This window comes from Sapajus apella, unplaced genomic scaffold (assembly GCF_009761245.1).
Source record: "Sapajus apella isolate SASKATOON/1434 unplaced genomic scaffold, GSC_monkey_1.0 scaffold27, whole genome shotgun sequence".
Lineage (NCBI taxonomy): Eukaryota > Metazoa > Chordata > Mammalia > Primates > Cebidae > Sapajus > Sapajus apella.
This window is the reverse complement of record NW_022436967.1, coordinates 5,637,428-5,655,418: the sequence shown is the minus strand read 5'-3', so window position 1 is coordinate 5,655,418 and position 17,991 is coordinate 5,637,428.

Below are 17,991 nucleotides of genomic sequence, written 5' to 3'. Positions count from 1 at the left end.
AAATTGTACCATTTTTCAGTGACAGTTTATGAACATCAAAATGAAGAGCTAGGAATAAAAATGTGTCAGGGCTTATAAAACATTCTTTAAGGGAAAGACATAGTATGTCTGTCATAATTGAGTTGCTAAAAACAGAGATCCTACGATGGGCAAAGACAATTATCCAAGCTCTAGTATAATATCTTCGGTGTAGCTCTTCATATGACTCAGTTTCCTTTGAATTATTCATAAGGTCAGTTCAATAAGAATATGCAATATAAAACTTTTAGAATACATATACTTTTGCTCAAGGAACAGTTGATACTATTATTGTGATGTCTATTATTCTATTTCACGCTTAACAGACATTTTTGGAATTTGTACTTTTTTCCTCTATACATTTCGATGCTTAAGGTGTCCATGTAAGAAACATACATGTCCTTATCACATAAAACTCAGAAATTTCTCCTAAAAATATAAGCAACTATAGATTGAGAGGGTTGAGTTATTCATATTTTCATTCGAGAGCAGTATCTTCGTAGGTCCAAATGATCTCCTCTTATTTAGGACAAACTCTTTATTCTCACTTTCTCTTCCTGGCTGTCTCCACCTGCATAGGCTTCAACTGTAGTGTACTTCAATGTGTTAAATATGGGCTTATTTCTAGGAAATGCATATTCGTGTGTGTGTGTGTTTGAAAAGAAAGATACAAATGATATTCTGCTGAAGATCTTGAAATAAAGAAAATGACTCGATTTTTTGATGTTTGTTGACGGCTTTTTCAAGGGATCTCCTGCCTCAGCCTCCCGAGTAGCTGGGGCTACAGGCGCGCACCACTCCGCCCGGCTAATTTTTTGTATTTTTAGTAGGAATGGTGTTTCACCGTGTTAGCCAGGATGGTCTCGATCTCCTGACCTCGAGATCTTCCCACCTTGGCCTCCCAAAGTACTGGGATTACAGGCATGAGCCACCACGTCCTGCCCACAGCTTTTAAGCTTCAACCTTCCCCCTTCCCCTCTGTCCACGATGGAAGTCTGGAGTGTTCTCTCCTCTAGTGTTGATGGGAAGTTCAAATCATTCAAGCTACTTTCCATGAATGGCAACACGCACTCTTGCTCCACCCCCTAACCACCACAAAAGCTACAAGTTAATCTCCTTCCTTAGGTCTGTTGGCCGTTTTTGACCAGCTTGGGAGCCACCCTCCCTTCTCAGAATGCTCTGTTAGTGTGGCAATGTCAGTATTGATGTGGCAACCCAATGTTGGGGTGAGAAGCCATCTTATTTACTACAGTTGGTCAAAACACACCTTTTACTGATTTTTTACTTCTTCTACTCAAAAAATTCTTTAACGTTACAAGCATACACATTGGTATATCAACATTGAGGTTTTTACTTCTGACTGACGCGTAGTATTTTGTAGTGCGTGGTAAAATCTAACACATTTGTAGTATACTAGTTGCCACCAATGTTCCACCACTGCGAAAAGTGTTAGGATGAATATTTTTACATTTCTTTTCGTGGCCCTAAATAATATGACTCTAGGATATATATCAAAGACAGGCTTCGGCTCTTCATATCCTTTGTGCATATTTCTATTTTTCTATTGTTTTTTTTCATTTGCAGCATATGACATTCTAATTTGGTATATCTATATATCTTCTCCCAGGTAATTATTCTCTATTAATTTATTTTATTGATTCTGCTTGATCTTTTATGCAAAGGTCTTCTTAATTTTAATATAAACAAATTCACATCTTTCTTACCATTGGAGCTAAATGGGTCCCATTTAAAATGTAGTTTCCCGTGCTATCTTCACTAAAATATTCTTAACGTTTTGACCTCCATTTGGCGTCCCTATTTTTACTTAGTATAAGATAGGGTCTAGGTTTATTTAGTTTCCAAAATGTGATGCAGTTTTTTTAGAATTATATAGGAAATGTATATCCTCTGTCTATTGATTTTAATAATCTCTTGTATCACATGTCAAATTACCATGTAAACATGAGACAAGTCTTTTTTTTTCCTATTCTACACCATTGTTGTGTATTCTGTGGCTTGTTGCTGTGTAGTAATATTGAGTGGTTGCCACAATGCTTTTTTCAAATATTAATAATCTATTTAATATATATTTTATTTGTATTTTTAAATAAAAATATGACTGAAGTTGCATTTAGTTGCTACTTTAACTCAAGGAGCAAATATCAGTCATTTAAATCGTGAATATGTAAAATCTTTTATTTATTCATATAATTTAATTGGGTATTATTTTTGTTTACATAGTTAACAGTTATACAATTTTCCTGATGATGATTTCAATTATTTTCTAAGATCTTAGAGCTTTTATTATTGTTTAGAATTGTACATTAACATTATATTCTATAATACAGTAAAAAAAATATGGCAATACACCAAATAAGGATTTAAGACATTAGGTGATTGGATTTTTTGATATTTCTATTAATTCCTATTCACAAACAGTGGTGAGATAAAAATAATCGTAGTTATTATTTTTTACAGGGTGAAAGGGAACCTGAAAAAGATGGGAATGTCCCTGAATAAATGTTAGGCAACTCCAGGTAGGGAGACAGTGTGTCCTTGAATCATTACTGTTACCCCTGCCCAATTTTCTTGGATTTGGGGAAAGCTATTGGTAATATACAGGTGAATATTTCTAAAATTATTTCTGTTGTTTTTTTTGAAAGGGTCTGCATGCCGCAGCTCGAAAAATCATCCATATCTCAAAGTTGAAGCCAGAGCAGACTTCACCACCAATCGCCCACTTGTGATATCAAGTCGTTTAAACCCAGCCGCAGAATTATGAGCGCCTGGTATCCTGTCTGCTCAAATTCATCAGATCATTTTATTAACTAATTATATTGTGATATTGAATTATATCTCATTTAATGTTTACCTATTTACCTTTCTATGGCAGGTCTTACTATATTTTCTAATTGCATCTTGCTGGTGCAGAAACGTTCAATCTTGCATTTGGCTGAATATTATTTTATTCTCAGAAACACTTGAGTGACTTACTAATTTTGTTAGGTTTTTCACAATGAAAAACATATTATCTTCACCTAACAGAAGTTTTATATATTGCTTCCATTTTTTTTTCTATTATCCTATAGCACTAGCCAGTGTTATTTTTTTAAAAAAAGAAAAAAACAGCAGTGAGAGCAAACATCTCTGTATTTTTCTGACCTCAAGGTGAATATATCTAATTTTTTTTTCCTTTTAGTGTGATATTTGCTGAAGGTTTTTGGCATGTAGCCATTCTTAAACTAAAAATATTCCCTTGTCTTCCAAATCTTCTCAGTTTTTTCTTTTTGACAGATGATATTGAATGTTATGAAATTTATATTAATAACTTAACATTTTAACCATAAATTCCTCTCTTATGAGATGCATCCTTGGCATCATATTCCCAAAGTTCAATCACCCATAGATCAAGTTTCTAAAATATCAAAGTTTAACAATATTTTTAATCATAATAATCAAACTAAGAGACAAATTTCAATATGAAAATCAGCAGATGTATTTTTAGTCTTTCTACCTACAACAGGTAAATCCCAAACTCCCTCAGGATACACAGTTGCAGTTTTCATTTTGGCTGAAACCATAAAAACTTATTCTAAAAGTAAAGATAAAATTGCATTCTTTAGATAAAGTTAAAAGCAAATATGAATGTGCATTAAAACTACTTTTTTTGATTATTTCTCACCCTTTGTGATTATTCACATACCCATGACTAGTTACATATTAAAAAAAATAAAATTACTGATAAAGAACATGTCTTAGGTTTTAACATTTATTTTTAACTGTAAATGCTCCTATAAATGTACTTTTAAATGGCCTAACTGGCCTTTTTATGAATGTCAACTGCAAATGTTCTTGTAAATGTCAATTTCTAAGGTTCATAAAAATAGATTTTGAAATGTTCTTGCAAATATCACTATGACTGAAACTTAGTGATCAGGAGAATGGAAATGTTTGAATTGCACTTCATTAGGTTTTAGCAAATCTTAAACCGTTGTTAGTCCTACTGTGAAACAAGCCCAGTAATTTATGACAGAAAGAATTTACATATCTGTGTGTGGAGTGTTTAGAATCCCCTTGGGAGGAAAAAAAAGATCGCATATTAAATAAAATTCAATATGATCTAATCATGTACAATAAATGTAAGATGAATCTGAAGAAGAGAAATATGTGTATGAGTTTAAGAAAAAGATGTAGGGTTTAACTGAATATTCAAGAATGTAAAAACTTAGCAAAGTAAATGAGTATTTGGAGTAAATGTACATAATTTTATGCCTTTCTACTGCCTTAATACAATAATATATTTAAAAGATACTTAAGTATCTTTAATTACTTTTATTATAGCAACAATGTTTTTGATAGTTGCTTATATTGGAGGACAGAGAAAACCTCTCTTTTTATTTGTCTATACTATATGCACCTATGCACATAAAAGCATACATTTATATCATTTCTAAATTGATTGCATCAAATATTTAATGAATTATTGGCTTGATGGTCTTCCTCATATGATTTTTTAATACTCAATGTAATAAAAATAATGCTATTAACAATTTCCCTTCCTTGACCTACAGTAATAAAGCCTTTTATAGTGATGAGATTTTCTGGTGAACTTGTGTTGCTTTCATAGCCCTCTTTTATATATTTTTCAGATTTATAAAGCTTCAGTTTTGGCCAATATGACAACAATGTGCACAGAAACATCCACATGCCTGATCATTGCCTTCAAAATATGTATCTGTACAGGCAAGAACATAAGACAATTATGGAAAGGGGTGATCCAGCTTTCAAAAAACTCAGATTAACAAACACTTTTACCACTAACATTTAAGTCATGATATTCTGTAATTATGGAAATGCATAATCTCTAAAGAGAGAGAGAAGGAGAGAGAGAAATGAGGGAGAGAGACATGGTGAATTTGCTTCACATTTATTGGTAGCACTTTTATTGCTTGTATTTTAATGTAATCATGTAATATATAGCCTTCATAGCATAATGTGAATGCTTTTAAGGTGGGCCTCTCAGACACTGTGACAAAGTTAGCAAGGTCATGTCATCATCAGTAAAGTTACTAGAATACAGAAACATTAATTACTTTGGTGGATTTTAAAATAAAGTGATTTATTTTGCTTGCCAATTTCCTACCTGTGTGCACCTCAGTTATTAGTATGTGTGGGCATATTGTCCTCTAATCAAAATTTTCAAGCCATCTTTATTAAGAAGTCAGTAACAAAACATATTGAAACGCAGATTGCATTGATTTGCTCCAAGTTATTGCAAGGTAAGAGGAAACAGTTATCTTAGAGTAAATCAATATAATCTACATTAAAGTACATTGTCTCTTAGAGTGCCAGGAAATATTCAGTGATCTCCATTATAAAAGTGGTTGTTGTGACCACCTTATGCTGTCTGTCCTTAAATTTATGTCTCTTGCTCCTCAAGGTAAGCAAGATTGTAAAGTTTCTCAGAACCTAAATTTAGTTTCCACTGAGCTTCTTCTTAGTGCTTCTAGTTTCCAGTCAGACAGGGAATCTCAGTGCTTGATTAATGTTATCATAAAGAAATAGGAATATTGGAATTCTAAAATATCATAAATTTAAAGTAAGGATGTCTTTATGTCACTAACATTCCACAGTGTATATCTTTATTATGATTTGGGTTACTATGAAATCATGGCTTTATAAATTAGCATTTCAAATATAAATTTGTGAGGTTTTTTTTCTCACATTCTTTCTTCAAAAGTCTTTACTAATGATGGCAGGTGAGCCTTAACATTCCTGCTTTGGCATGCCAAAGGAGTATAATCACCCAATGGGCTCTCCTTGGCCAATCTCCAGAGAGAACCAATTTTTCAAGACTGGAGAATTGCAATAGAGTGAAAGTTTAATACACATAGAGAAAGATAAATGAGAGACCAGAGTTTTAGTATTACTCAAATTAGCCTCCCTGAGAATATGGAGGATAGGGTTTTTTAAAGGTAGTTTGGTGGGCAGGGGGCTAGGGAATGGGTGCTTCTGATTGGCTGGGGATGCAATCATAGGGGTGTGGAAAACAGTCCTCAAGGGATGAGTATGCTTCTGGGTGGGGGCCAAAAGACCAGTTGAGTCAAAAGTCATGGATCCAGCTAAGACATCTGGTCCTCAGAAATGTAGAACACGCAGAGATAGGAAGAGCTATAGTTGATGTTTTGCACAGCTATTGTAAAAGTGGGCTCATTTCTAGTTTGGGAATGTTGATAGCTTATGCAGCATCAAGTAGGAACACGATTTGAACCTCTAGAAATATAGTCAGTGATAGTCGCTGAAACTAAACCGTAATCCAATGAAGAGATGCTGAATGTGCATTTTTGTTTGGTGAATTTTTTTTTATGTGTTCATTTGTTTTGTTTTTCCCATAATGCCTGTGACAGTGAGCACAGAAAATAATAATGAGATAGTAAAGAAACAAAATGATAAGTAAAGCAGAGACTATAATCCCGACAGAGATAAATTTACTTGTTAAGGACATTTAGATATTCTTTTTTATTTAGAAATGAAATATGCATCTCAAATATCCATGAAGTTAAGTGTCATGTCATTCATCCTATTCCAAGTTTCAGATTTAGTAATTCTTAATTATTACATTGTCTATACAACCCTGAGCTAAAAAGTTCCTTTAGGTATTGCTATAAAGATAGAAGTAACTTATGACAAATGCAATAAAGATTTCCCTGTTTCTGCACCATGGACCTACAAAATCACACCTTAAACAAACTATGAGAGTTTGTAATAGAATTACAGATATTATTTAAGTTCTAAATTCCTAACAAAAAGAAATTTTTTCTTCAATTGAAATAAAATTTTATGTTCCTAGAACAAAACTGAGAGTACAAGAGAGACTATATGGTATTTTTGAGAGACTTAAAAATAAATTTACCACATGTGCATATTAATTTTTTTTATATTTTATACATTCATTGAGAAATGTGTTCCCTTAGTAATGTAGCTGTTCCTGGCTAGATTGTATGATAGATATAACTTTCACTTTTTAGAGAAAACTATCAAACAATTTTTTAAAGTAGTAGTATCATTTTACATTCCCAACAGTAGCATAACAATTGAGGTAGCCAGTCTTTAACTTTAGCCAATCTAATGGGAGTGTAAGGATATCATGGTTTTAATTTACATTTCTGTGATGAGTCATGATGTTAAGATCTTTTGATGTACATTTGGCTATTCATAATGATCTTTCATGAACTGTCTGTTGAAGTGTTTGACTATTTTTATACTGTTGATTGCCTTTATGTTGACTTCTAAGAGATCTCAATACAAGTTATTTGTTAGTTATGCATGAAGTGAATATTTTCTCTCAGTCTATGACTCCATTATTCATTTTCTTATTGATGACCTGTGAAAGGCGAAAGTATTTCCTTTTGATAAAATTCAATTTTCTTTTCTCTTTTGTGCCTTAAATGTTCCATTTGAGAAATTTTATCCATTCCGAGGTTACATTTCAGAGGATTTTGTTTATGTTTTCTTCTAGACGTTTTATACAGAGGTTTATAATCACTTACATTGTAAATAGTTTATTATATAAATAATAAGATGAAGAACTATCGTTTTTCAAAATGTTGCCTCTATTATTTTGTTATTATTTTCAGAGATAATGATGATGAAAATAGCTAAATAGGTGTGGGGAGCTTACCTTGATCCAGAACTCTCCTACTTGCATTGTCACATTTTGTGTTAAGAATACTATATCAGGAACAGTGTAGCATTCCTTTTTATGTAAAGACAAACTGAAATAGAGATAGTTTATGCTCAGAGTTACTTATCTAGTAAGTGATATTTTTGAGACCTTTCCAAACACCATAATTTCATCTGCACAATCCATTTTATTGAACATATATCATCTCTCAGACATATAATTATTCCTGACCATGTTTTTAAAATTCATTTAATTTACATAAAAACTACACTTTCAACTTTTGATGGTTAACAACCTTGGGCACCCCAATTGGTATATATTTTAAAGTTTTTCAACTCATACGTTAGGTGGTTTCTTCATTAAGCTATCTACTTATTCTGAACAAATAAATACATTTGACGTTCCATTTAAATTTGTACTTGTAGCAATGCAGTAGGCATTGTGTTTTTCTTTTGCTTTTGTTTTTTCAAAAGAGTAGCTTTACTGTGAGTTTTGTCATTTCTATGCTAAACTGGTGCTGCTAGGATGGGTGCTATGTAAGGGTGTAAATAGAACAATCCAAGTAACCTATTTTAAGAAAAGTTTGTCGTAAATGCCCGAAAGATATAGTTAATGTGTTTTAAACAGTTTACTCGTCTCTATTTGTGGGACAAATGTCACATATGCATAAGTAAATCCACAACATCAGCAGAATTATATATACTCAGTCATTATTCACTCCATTCTTCTAATTCACTTGACAGTTGACACTGGTTATGGGTTTTTCGACTCATTTAAGTGAATTTACATTTATTTTTCCATTATTGTGGACATATTTCTGTACCTCTAAGACAAAGATGGATAGAAGTAAAGTAAATGGCTAAGATATATGTCAAATGGATCTGAAATGATCTCTATGGTGACATTTTATACTAAAAATAATCTTTAAAACTTTTGTAGGAATTTGGAGGTAATACTGCATATATTTGGAAAATATTTACTGAATAAAAAATAAATTAACCAAAACAGTTTTCATTACAAATTAACTTGAATAATTAAAAATAAGTTAAACCACTAAATTAATGCATTATATCAATTAAGTTTGTGGGCTCTGTAATCATGCCACTTTCTGATCATTTGGGGGCAAATCACCTAGCCACTTGTTCTCAGTTGTCTAATCTGTGAAAGTGAGATCGTTATGAGATATAACTCATTGGATTGCTGTTACTTTAAGTAATTTACCTTTGGAACATGCTGAATAGTATCTGACATACATTTAGGGCTAATTAAATATTAGCTGCTATTATTATACAGAATTTACATGTCTTGGGAAAGCAATAGAAAGCCCTATTTTGTTTTAGTTAGTTCTTATTAACATCATATAAAGGATTGTATAATCATGTTCAATTAGCATTTAAAACACATTATCTTGCAAATCCCATTATTTTAAAAAACACAATATTTTATGGCTGTCCCCTAAAATTTGTGTCCAAAATCAATGACTCCATCTATCATCCATTCATATAGTGTCTGTCACTGTTATTATCACCCCTTTTTGAGCTAATGCTTCTCAAGCAATAGTTTTCAAACTACCTGTATCAAAAGCCTCTATGGTGTTTATTAAAACAATGATTCCAGGGTCTTACTCTGAGAGATGCTAATTAGTTGGACTCGAGAAAGTCTGAGTAACTTGCATTTTTAATACTTGTTCTACGTACCTTATACACAGAGATGTTTATAATCCAATGTTATGGGAAATAGGTTTGTTCATTATTTTCCACATGCTCGTTCCTTTCCAAATGTTCATTCTTTTTCAGTGGACAAGTGTCCTTTCTGTAGATAAATGGCTGTTTTAGTAATTATGCTCAGTCTTCAAAGATTATCACAACTGCACTCAGTATATATATGCAACAGCAGCTGATATATCAAGTCATATTCATCCATCAAATTTCATTCACATTCTGTCTCTTCTATGTCTTCTACAACTTACTTAAATCCCACTCGAAAAAAGCCATTTAAATCCTGCAGAAAAATTTACTGCATCACCTGCTTTCTTTCTTTTAGTTTTTAATCCAATTAGCACTATTAACACAGTGAGGGACTGTGTTAAGGGAAAGAAAACATCTCTTCTGAGGTCCGTGAGGGGAGTGGTTTCGCCTCCATCTGGGAACCAGAGAGGTTTTAAATGTAAAGTTCTTTGTCTGACTTTCCCACTGTGGGGGGGCGGGGGGGGTGCGGTGGCTAGGTAGAGAAATTGAGGTAGGTTTCTTTGTTCAAAAAGCCCAAGGAAAGCTCTGGGAGGAAGGGTCTCTGTTGCGGTCCAAGTAGCCAATCCAGTATCAAAGTCAAAGATCAATCACTTCAAGGGAAGTTTGAAAACACTCCTCTCATTGGACGAGAACATGAATGGGGTGGGAATAACTCCAGGGTTAAAACCCCCGCTACTCCTTACCTGTACAGATATCCCCTCTCGATTCCCCTCCCACAACAGTGTGGAAGCTCCCACTCTTTCTCTCTCTTTCTCTCTGCCTAATAAATCACTCTCTACTAAACTATTTGGGTCGGTGATAATTATTCCACGGTAAGCTCACTGCCACTCTGGGGCCCCTTTCCTTATTCTTAGGAGGGAACTGAGTAGGCTCCCTCTCCGGATAAGGGAGCTGGGAGCATCTTCGGGCAGCCCTGCTCCTTCCCGGCCCCCCCCCCCCCCCCCCCCCCCCCCCCGCCCCCACTTACAATAGTGCAAAGTTGTGGAAAGCACAGCTGTGACAACCAGTGAGACTTATATTTGAACTATGATTATATTAGTTTTTTTGGAAGGTAATTGGCCTCTCTGAATCTAACTTTCCTCATTGTAAAATAATTACTAATATTGTCCATATTTACTGGTTGATTTTTTGGTTAAATATGATTTATATAAACCACCTAATTCATGCCTTCTACAAATTACAAAACCAAAAAATTTATTTTCTTCTCCTCTCACTTATTTATTTTTAAGTATTACAAGTTAGTGAGTGTGTGTGTTGTGTGTATGTTTGTGTTCCCAGCTAGATGACTAAACTCTTGGGATTTTGTGTCACTTTGTAGCTGTAACATATAAATCATAAATAGTTTAATCAATAAGATATGTATATCACCTTAGTGAAGTATTAGAGATATATTTATAATTTTTAGATTAAATTTTTTATTAATTTATCGTGTACATTTGTTCCTATCAGTAGGTTTTGTAATAACCTACCCTGGGCGAGCATCACTGACTCCATCTTAGCTGTAAACTCCAACATAGCTTCTCCCTCCCTGCCACAGCCCCCACAGGTGCATAGCTGGGTCATGCTGCCCTCAAAGCTTTGAGCGGGTAAGAGTGGCTCACACTGTCCACAGTACCTGTAACCATTGTAATCCCATACTGCTTGGCAAGTCTATTTGCTATTGTGACTACCTTCCTTGGTGATTTGGTGATTGATTATATGGAAAGTTCCCCTGCTACCCCACTTAATGATCCTATGGAAATACTCTTAGCAACCAACAATCCTGGAACACCCTGCTCCCTGGTTACCAGCTTCCTTACATAATTTTCTTGTTCTGCTTCTGTGAAACTGCTTCAGCTAGGCTCCCCTCCCCACGACCTAAATCAAGATATAAAGGGAAATCAAGCTCCTTCCTCGGGGCCCAGAGAACTTTGAGCGTTAACCCTTTCTCCGTCAAGGGCTAATTTATAGAGGACTCTTAATTTGGAACTCAGGACTTTTAATTTGGAACTCACAGCGTGGCGCTTTTTCTTCTAACTTGCTTGGTTACTACAGTTTGAACTTATAGACGGTCAATGTCTTATTTGTGTATCTTGATGGCCTACTATAGAACCTGGTAAAAAATAAAAATGTTCTATATGTATGTTGAATAAATGAGATGGTTTTGCATTTCTAAAAAAAATTATGAAGATTTATTTTATTTATTGGCTTGTTTAGTCTTGGAGCAGAGTAATGGTTTTTATTTTTTGGCTTGATTATTGTTGTATGCAGGTAAAATAATTAATGATGAAGAAAATGTGGACCTACAGGAAGTAAGTGTCAAAAATACATATGAATTAGAAACAAGCTAGTTCATTAAATTTTGTCTTAATATTTATATATTTGGCTAGCAATTTCACTTTGATAAAATGTTGCTATGACTCACAATTCTTGGGTCCAATATTATGCAAATTTGTAGAAGAAGCAGTTCTAATTCAAGAGCCAATGATAATGATAACTGAATGGAAATATTGAATTTTGTATAAATTATTTATGAGTCTAATCTGGGAATAATTGATAGTGAATGAAAAAAGTAAGAAAAAAGCACTGTCATTATTTTCTACTAAAAATTATATTCATTTTCATGTATGCACCATCCATATTATGTAACTACAATTAATTAAACAATTTTTATGTAAGAACAGCTGCCATCACTTATTTTAATAAAGAAAATGAGACTGTTCGTTTAACTGATGTGGACAAAGTTATAGTTTTAGACTTCAACTTTTCAAGTGTCTATTGCATGTCCATTCTATGCCTTGAACCATGACTATCTTGTCCTAAAGGAGCTTCAAGAGCAAGTTTCAAAATTGCTTTGAATCCTCACTGGCTTAGACTCACCAGAAATCTTTTAAAAATACGTATCCCTGGAGCCCACACACAGAGATTTCTAATGTGTAGGCCTAAAATAGTTCCAAGGAATTGGTAATATGAACCCCATGGGCTTGTTGTCTATACTGAAATTTGAGAATCACTGGACTGAAAAATAAATAGTCTTTACTTTTTCTTGTTATTTATCATTTAATTCAAATATTTCATAATTGTAGATAAACAGTACCTGCTCTGCTGTCTGTTCTCTGAAGTATGAATATTTTTTATAAAATGATTGAAGCATAAACAAATTTTAAATATTGTACCTTATCCCAGGAAACCAGCTCTGCCATACTACTAGTGGAGCATATATTTCCTAAATTACTTGCAGGCTACCAACAGAGATAATTTTCCTGCAGATACAGGAACAATTTTATTTTTCACTTATTGTATTTGAAGGAACAGGAACTTTATCAAAGCGTTTCTTATTATAGATATTACCTTATTTTGCTTGTCCTGATTTAAAAAAAGTTCACAACTGTAAAAAAACCACAGACCCAAAAAAACAAAATTCACTTGTTTAAACCAAGCAGTATTTCTATGCATCTGTACATAATTTGTATAAGAAATCTCAGAGGAGACAGCTAAAGTTAAAGGATTATTCCAGGTCAATTTTTTAACAAGGTTAAATGAAAGAAAGAAAAATTATGCCATAATGATTGCTTTTAAAATTTCAGCCAAATAAATTTCAGATCTGCACAGTTCATATATTTGGATTGTTTTTGAAGAGTTTGAAAGGAAGCAACTTATTAGCTGCAACATAATTACTAACCAAGCAATTAAATCAATTAATGCATACATATTCATCATATGTGCTAATTGTCTGCTCTCTGCAAACTATTGTGCTAAGAACAACAGAGAATACTAATCCTCCAAAAAATGGAGAATACTAAATTGAGATTAGACATAGTTCCTGCTTCTGGGAATTTATACTTAGATATGAATGTAAGACATACAAATCAAGAAATAAAACTTTGGGTATCTTTTATGCATTAAGAAGGACTGGATATTCGAAACGGTCCACTAATTGTAAAGGATAGGAATGAAGAACAAAAGAGTCCAAGTGACAGGTGAGGTCATCAGCAGTAAAGAGTCGGTGCTCAGATTCAGGGAAGCTTATTGGGATCTGGGCACTCAGAATCACAGCATTAAAAGAAATCACAGAGGCTCTAGAGCAAATTCCTTTGTTTTACAGGAGGCAAAGACAGACTCTTGTTTTTAAGTGTAATAGAATGATAATCAAAGAGTTTGAAAATTTTCAGTATGTTAAAAATATACATGGCAATAAAAGCTTTCATACTTTCACATGAATATATCAGAAGAGAGAGTGTGTATGAGAATTTAACATCAGTTCAAACGAATACTTAATTTCAATGAAAGCTGAAATATATAAACTGATATCTATATGTGTAAACACAGGATCATTCTCTTCTTATTACAAAATATGTTCATAACCAACAGCTAAATGATCACATCCTCTTGTGGTGTTCCTATTTTAGGCAAAATAATAAAAACTTTGTGGATAATTAAAACAGTATTGCTCCAAAGTCACTTAGGATTCAGAAACTATGGTAAATGATTTCCCAGTTGTATCTGCAAAAGCCTACAGGGTGTCAAAGAGAATTTAGTTACCGAATTATATTAAAAGACATCAAACATGACAAAAATAATGTATATTTATTATTAAAGATGCAAATATTGAGCATAAAGTGGAATAATTTTCTAAACTAGACTAGTTTTATTGTTCTGGGGCATAGTTGTAGATTAGAACTCAGTATATTTAATACTTACTTTAATAACAGGTTTCCACAATTTTGCTTTGAATGCCACTGCCAGGTTGATCCAGCATGTATAGAATATAATATAAAAAATAAAAATATGTTTAATTTACAAATTATCTCTTTATTTTTTTGGTCTATTTATAAATCATTTTCTAGATAAACTCTTTTTTTCTTAATTTGTATATTTTGTGTATTTTCCTTAGTGAGAAATTTTTAAATTCCTACTTATTTTGCTGTGATCTTTTGAGCTTTTAGTAAAGGCAACAATTTGTTCTATAAATTAGAAAAAAAAACATTATTTTAGACAAAAGATATTTTCTCATTTTCTGTTTTAATAATTTTAAATGACTTACTTTGAATTTATGTAACTACTCTGCTGTGGATTGCTTTACTCAGCTGTTTTTATACACGAATATAGAAAACCTTCATTTCAAAAAGTTCAACTGTCAAAACTTCACCTTATATTATGCTTCTCTTAGGTATTCTGCATTTTTAAAATGAGTTCTCTCATGTGACTGCTTGGGGGTGAGCAAGGGTTGTTGGAGCAATACATTTTTATTTGCCATTAAACATTTTAAATTTCTTACAACAATAATTCTAAACATCACTGAACATTTCCTTGATATTATAGAATCAAAATTATGAATATCAGTTTATATGTTTTATAGCATGAGATAGGTATATCAGCTTTGTTCTAGATGATGGAGTTGTCAAATGATTTGTTTCCTGAATTTTTTTTGTATTTGATTTTTTGTATTTTTTTCTGTCAAAAGCACTAACACACTTTCTCTTGAATTCTAATTTGAAGCTTCTAATTTACAGTGTGCTTGGAAGCCAGATAACACAAAGGTTTTATTAAAATATATGAAATACAAGAATAAATAAGGTTGAGGGAGACTCTAAAGGTTTTTTTTTTTTTTTTGGTTAGAAAAATTTGTTTACATTATGGATGTGCTGACTTGCCAGAAAGCTATGATTCTAAACAGATATTAATATGTGTGTGCATTTTGTAAAGTAATAAGCAATTTTTTTTCTGTTCAACAATTTGATGATTAATGAAGAGGAGATTACAAAATGGGTATTTCAGATAAAATTAATGCATTTTCCTTACCCTTACCAAGAAAATAATTTTCAGAATGTCTAAAGTTGTGGATCCTCAGAAACAGACCCTGAAACAGGAGTCTGATTTGCAATTACTTTATATGTTAGTGGTTCCAAGAATGATAAGTCAGGATGAGGCGGTTTCAAGAGCAAAGAGAAGAGGGTATCTAGGTGAAATGAAAAGCAGAGAGCACTGCTGTGGGCAGGTGAGCCCCTCATGTGTGGAACACTGTGAGAACACACTTCACAGATCAAGTACTTTATTTACCAAAGCCCCATTAGTCACTATCTGAGGACTGTGGTTGAGGAAGGTGAGCTGGGGTAGAAGATGAGAAGTACTTATTTCCCCACACTTCTAGCCTCCTCTCACATTCTTGCCAGCATAGGAATTTATCAGGCAGGGTTGTAATTACTTGATATAATAAGTTGTCCATCCATATGAGAAAAGTGAAGGCTGAGTGCATAAAAGAATGCTGCTGCCTGGGTCTTCTGCAGAGGAGGAAGATGGCACACAGTAGTTCAAAATAAAAAGGCCAGGTTAATCTGATGTGTAAAATGTTGAATCATATATGCTTGATGTGCCTTACGTCTTTCCTTAAATGTTATCCTTCTAAATATTAGACCACTATGGCTTTGTCTCTATGCTAGGGAAATCAATGAACATTACTACCTGCTGAGGAGTAAGGCAGAGAGTAATTGTGATGCTCAAAGTAAAATGATTAAAAAAAAAAAAAACAAAAAACCCAGCATTATTGCTGATGTTTCTAGATCCCAAAAAGAGCCAGCATCAAGTACATCTGACTTTATGAGTGCAAAAAACTGCTAAGCCAAAAATTAGGCAATGCGCTTCTTACCTGATGTTGTCTATCACTGGAACGGAAACAGACTTTTAGAATTACACAAACTGTTACTTGGGTTACTTTAGCAGCTTCCATGATTCAGAGTGGCTGATGTAGTTTTCAAGGTAAAACTAGGACGGCATATGTGTATAATGAACATACAAAATGACACAAATGTAATGATACGAAGGTACTGAAAAAATGTTTGCATTATTTAGAGTGACAAATGTTAATTCAGTGGATAAACAATCTGTCACCTGCTTGGGACAGCTTCTCACAGCTGTGAGAGGCAAACTGAAGCATGACTTATTTAAAGTCATTCCAGAAGCACCTGTTCCAGACAAAAGGATAAATTACTTTTATTCCTGGCTTATGTATTATTTGAAATGTGTGGTCATTTGCTACAGAGTTGCCATCATTAAGAAGACTTATCCAGTTCACAGATGTTGTGCTCGCTAAGGATCAGAAGCAACTGAACTCAAGAAGAAGGCTTGCAGAATTAGATATTCAAGGTGAAAGGTTTACATTTGGATTTTAATATTTGGCCAACTGTACCCACTAACAAGGGAATTTTTTGGATCTTTTTGTGAGAAATGTAGATTATGACATAGCTAGAGCTTCTACATCTGGTAATTATAGATTTTATTAAAAATTATTATTATTTTTGGAGACAGAGTCTTGCTGTCTCAAAACAGAGACCTCTTGCAGACAGCTGGGATCTCTGCCACCCAGGCTGGTAGGCAGTCATGCAAAAACGGCTCACTGTGGCCTCAAGCTCCTGGGATCAAGCAATCCTCTCGCTTCAGCCTCCTGAGAAGCTGGAGGTACAGATGCATGCCACCATGCTCAGCTAATATTTTGACATTTTTTTTCATAGAGATAAGGTTTACCATGTTTCCCAGGCTGGTTCAAACTCCTGGGATTAAACGATCCTCCATCTCAGCCTCACAAAATGTTGGGATTGCAGTCATACACCACCATGCCTAGCCAAAAATTAATTTTTAAATAATTCTAAAACAAAAATATTAAATAAATAAATGGACACAGATCTTGTGTCCTTTTTTTTAAGGGCAGTGTTCAATAGTACTATGTTTATCTTAATAAGATAAATTTATTCTATTTATCCTAAAACTGTACAGAGCAGTTAATTTTTTGTATAGTTAGTGTGTAGTTCTTATCCATGTGTCAAAAGTTTAATATGTCAAAATATATTTATCTTTTTTAGGGTCTTGGATTTCTCAAATGGTTTATCACAGATGTTTAGATTTTTAATTGCTATATATTCTCATCATCAAAATAAATACAATTCAGTAATGCCCTTGCAAATGTATTTCTTAATGAATATAGAACTATAGGAATTTAGTGCAGAAAGCAGGTGTTTTCCAACTGTGCTGTAAAGGTAAGTGCCAGATTTCACAATGTTTAGTAATAGAATCCTTTTCAGAAAATTTGGTCAAGCAGTAAGTTATTATCTAATCTGCACACTAACTAAAACAAATACAAAACAAACCCCTCCTTCCCCTACACACATAATCTCCCAACCTCTCCCTCTAATCCAAAATACCATAAATGAAACTTCATGGCTATTCTTTGCCTATAATATTAATTTAAAATTTTGGAAAATTAATCCATAAAATGGAAAACATACATGTATTTAATGTACTCCATGGTTAGAATAACTATAGTTATTCTTCTTCCTAGAATACATTATCTTTTGGATGAGAACATATTAACTTTAAAGATTACATGCTGCAGATGAAGGGTTAGAAAAATATGATTGAAGAAATCAAAGTTAACTCAATACTCATATAAAGATACGGTGTCAGTATAAAAGTAAATATTATAGACAGAAGAAATCTTACTAACATTGATATATTTCAAAATATTTTAAAATTTAGTTGAAAGTTCAAAATCATTGCAGCTGGCCAGGC